Source organism: Myotis davidii, unplaced genomic scaffold (genome assembly GCF_000327345.1).
Source record: "Myotis davidii unplaced genomic scaffold, ASM32734v1 scaffold673, whole genome shotgun sequence".
In the NCBI taxonomy this organism is placed as follows: Eukaryota; Metazoa; Chordata; class Mammalia; order Chiroptera; family Vespertilionidae; genus Myotis; species Myotis davidii.
The window spans coordinates 767,571-772,120 of NW_006286677.1; the positions used below are offsets into that span (position 1 = coordinate 767,571).

General features: G+C 44.9%; 1 pseudogene; it reads left to right on the forward strand.

Moving 5' to 3' along the window:
- The first annotated feature begins 1,753 nt into the window (after window positions 1-1,753).
- Window positions 1,754-4,238, forward strand: LOC107182229 (annotated as a pseudogene).
- The last annotated feature ends 312 nt before the right edge of the window (window positions 4,239-4,550 follow it).

Below are 4,550 nucleotides of genomic sequence, written 5' to 3' on the forward strand. Positions count from 1 at the left end.
CATCGATCAGCTGCCTCCTACACACCCCCCAGCGGGGATGTGCCCACAATCAAGGCACATGCCCTGGACCAGAATCGAACCCGGGACCCTTCAGTCCGCAGGCTGACACTCTATCCACTGAGCCAAACCCGTTACGGCTATAGCAGGCATTTTGGAGAGTTAGAGCAAAGACTCCTTTGCCCTCAAACATAAAGGTAGCTCCAGGGCCTCAGCCATTAAGTGGACACTGCTGCTCTCTGCGCTCCCACCTTCCCCCCACCAGGCAACCAGGAGGTGCCTGAGCTGGTTAATCACCAACAATAGGGAGCCCCCTGTTGGTCAGGTTCTGGCTTGGACACCAACCTCTGCTCCAAGCGTCTGCTCAGAGATCTCCAACTTGAATTTATAAGCACTATCAACTTGCAGAAAGAGCTGTCTGGGCTTCCTTTCCCAGAGGGGCCATGGGCATGCCTTCCCTTGAAGCTTCATGGATTATCTGCAGAATCTGAGTTTGAGTTTGGATGCCCACACCTCACCTACTCTAGATCTCTTGTGTATTCTTGCCTGCCTGGATGGGCCTCTGGAAGTCTCTTTGACCTCCATACTTAAGGCTCCTGACCAGTTCCAAGCTGTTGCCATTCATTTATTTATCTTTTTATCTTTTCAAAATGTACGTGTATATCAAAACACCAAGATGTACACATTAAATATACGCAATTTCCATTTGTCAATTATACCCCAAAAAGCTGGAGGAAAAGAAACAAAGTTCCTAGTAAACTGCTTTTTTTTTTTTTGAAATCTAAGCACACATGTTTTTAAAAGAATATTATTGTGTTTATTTTTATTTATTTATTAAAAATATTTGTATTGATTTTTAGAGAGAGAGGAAGGGAAAGAAAGAGAGAGAGAGAAAAAAAAACATCGACGTGAGAGTGAAACATCAATTGGCTGCCTCCTTCTGCACCCTGCCTCCCACTCCACCATTGAGCCCAAAACCCCAGGCCCATGCCCCAACTCAGAATCAACCTGAAGCTTCTCCATGAACAGGATGACGCCCAACCAACTGAATCACACTGACCAGAGCAGCATGCAGTTTTTTTTCTAATTTTTATTTTGAATTGGTTTTGGGTGTATATCTTAGTGGTTAGACAATCATATACCTAGTGTTCCCCTTAATGTTTCCAGTACCGTAACTTGCACCATGTATAGTTTTGAAAATATTATTGACTATATTTCCTAAGCTATACTTACTTCCCCGTGACTATTTTGTTATTACAAATTTGTGCTTCTTAATCCCTTCACCTTTTTCACTCAGTGCGCCAAACCTCTTTCTCCTCTGGCAACCACCTATTCACTCTGTATCTATGAGTCGGTTTTAATTGTGTCTTTTTGTTCATTTTGTTCTTTGGATTACACATACAGGTAAAATCATATGATATTTGTCTTTGATATTGGCTTATTTCATTGAGCATTATATCCTCTAAGTCCATCCATGCTATTGTAAATGGTAAGATTTCATGATCTCATAGCCATTCAATTCTTTAGAAGGCAAAAATACAGAGTTCTCACAGAGAGAGGACTTAAATAGGAGGAGAGACTGATAGTTCTGTTAACACTATGGAGTCAAATTCTGCCCCCAAGATCAATATTTAGTGAAATGGACCACACCACAGAAAACATTAAACAAGTAGTTATTGATCATCTGCCAGCCATAGTAGAAGGTACTGGGTGGAACTACCAAGTTAGGGACACTTATCTTCTACCTTATTTCAAGATGGCAGACAAGCACAATTTGGACTTGAGGTGTCCCTTGAGATTTTATAGTGAGAAATTAAATTATGCCAAATTTTATCAGTGGTCACCCCAACTGATAATTCTTAAAATTGTATCGTAATGGGAAAAGGCTCATGACACTTTAAAATGTACTAAGTTTCCAGGAGGAAATATAGAGTGGGAAATGTAATAATACAACTAGTGACCTGGTGCACGAATTCGTGCACATTGAAAGGAAATTAATTAGAAGAAATATTTTAATATCGCTACTCACCCTTTCTCTAGAAGTGTCAACAAAATTCACCGTCAACAATGACAGATGAAAACACACATGTGTGATTGGTGCCAGCGAGAGCTTTATATGTATTGTGCATGCACGGATCAACTTAGCCTTTTATATCTATCTATATAAAACCCTAATATGCAAATCAACCAAATGGTGAAACAACCTGCAGAATGACAGGTTGGCGGCGAGTGGGGCCAGCGAGTGGGTGGCACCAGGCCAGCCAAGGTGGGTGCCAGCAGGCAGAGGGAGGTGACCGGCAGTGGCGGTGGGGGGAGGGGCTGGCTTGCAAGTGGCACGAGGTCACCAGCCAAGGCTGTTGCCAGTGGGGGCCCCCTGATTGTCCTGCTGGTTGCCCAACAGATCAGCCCTGATCACTGGCCAGGCCTAGGGACCCTACCCTATATATTGGGAACAGTCTCTTAGATTTAAAAATTAAAACCTGGCAAGGCTATTCTAACACTGGAAAAACAGGATGATGCAGCAATGACATGCATGGACTCTGGCTTGCACATATTGTGGTGTGGTCATCCCTGACTCTGACACTTATAACTGTGTGACAAAGCCAATTACTTAACTTCTCTCTGCTTCAGTTTTTCCACCAATAAGATGAGGAAAATGGTACTACTGTCTCAGAAGGATCATGTTATGTACTACTTTTCATAATCAGGGCAAAAAAATGGAGCTGCTCATACAACAGCAAGATGCCTTTCACCTGTACGAAAAGCATGGTCACTGGTGCATGCAGCATCCCAAATTGCAAGAGGGATGTCCGACTTGCTTTAGGCCCATAAACCGGCAGTCGGATATCCCCTGAAGGGTCCTGGATTGCAAGAGGGCACAGGCCAGGCTGAGGGACCCTCTGCCCCACCATGCATGAATTTTGTGCACCAGGCCTGTAGTATATAGAATAAACTTGTTTAATTAGACCTGCTTTCTGATTTAACTAAACTTTTTCCAGCCCAGTGAAGCACCCTAACTTCTCTTTCAGGTAATTGTCAGGAACACAGCAGTAAATATCAACATGAAGCATATTATTATTGTAGATCATGTGATGCTATGTGATGTCATTACCTGGCGCCCACAGCCACCATTTCCGGGTTGGGCTGGGCTGTGGGCTACATTTTGTGCCAAGGAGTCTTGGCAGTGTTGGCTGCGATTTGGTGGGATGTTTCTCCATAAATGGCCAATGTGTGTTACAGCAGCTCCGGTGTTGAGCGTCTGCCCCCTGGTGGTCAGTGCACATCATAGCGACCAGTCAGGTGGGCAGAGGGACACTTAGCATGTTAGCCTTTTCTATATATAGATATTTATTGAAAAGAACAGAAAACAGTCAGTGCCCTCAGCAGTCCCGGATCTGTCTCTTGCTTCAATAGTGTTTGGATGGAACAGACCCAGGGATGCCCCTTCTTACAGCCTCTGACCACTCTCCTGCATTTCATCCAGTCACCACCTTCAGAAACACCTCCGGGACCAGCCAACACATCGTTTTTTTCTACCTTAACTCCGTATTGTTGAACAACTACGAGCTCCCAAATTCGTCAGAATTATTCCACTGAGATGGAGGCTGCAGTCAACTGCCTGGCCAGCCTGCATCTGCGGGCCTCCCACACCTACCTCTCTCTGGGCCACTATTTCGACCTTGACGATGTGCCTCTAGGGTGTGGGCCACTTCTTCCACGAGTTGGCAGAAAAGAAGCAAAGGATGCTGAGCGTCTGTTTAAGTTGAAAAACAAGTGCGGCGGCCGCATTCTCTTCCAGGATGAGCTGAAGCCTTCCCAAGACGAGTGGGGCAAAACTCAGGACGCCAGGGAAGCCTCCCTGGCCTTGGAGAGGAACCTGAATCAGGCCTTTTTGGAGCTGCAGGGCCTGGGTTCTCCCCTCGCAGACCCTCAGCTCTGTGACTTCCTGGAGAACCACTTCCTGGATGAGGAGGTGAGACTCATCAAGAAGATGGGCAACCACCTGACCAACACCCGCAGGCTGGCCTGTCCCCAGGTTGGGCTGGGCGAGTGTCTCTTTAAAAGGCTCACCCTCGAGTCCGACTAGGAGCCTCTGGAACCCAGAGGCCTTTCAGAAACCCCTCTGCATTCCCCTGGTGTTTCTGGCTTTTAGCTGAGCCTCTTCCTGAAACTATTAGTCATTCTTTTAATCACCCTGGAGCCCTCTCCCATGCATTGGACCAAATGAAACAATAAAGCTGTTTGCAGAAAAGAAAAAAGAACAGAACACAAATTAACATGCATACAAGTAAGCACAGTATGTTCATATTATCATATGAAAAGATAATATGCTCTACAATTCAAGAAGAACAAAAACTCCAATGAAAAAATGAACAAATTATTTGAACAGACCACTTCACAGAGGACTTCACCAATGGTGTGGGCACATGGAAAAGTGCCCATATCAATAGCCATCAGGAAAATGCCAATTAAACCCACAGTGAGTTATCACTCACTCCCTCCAGAATGGCTAACATTAAAAAGACTGATAACACCAAAAGTTAGTGAGGATG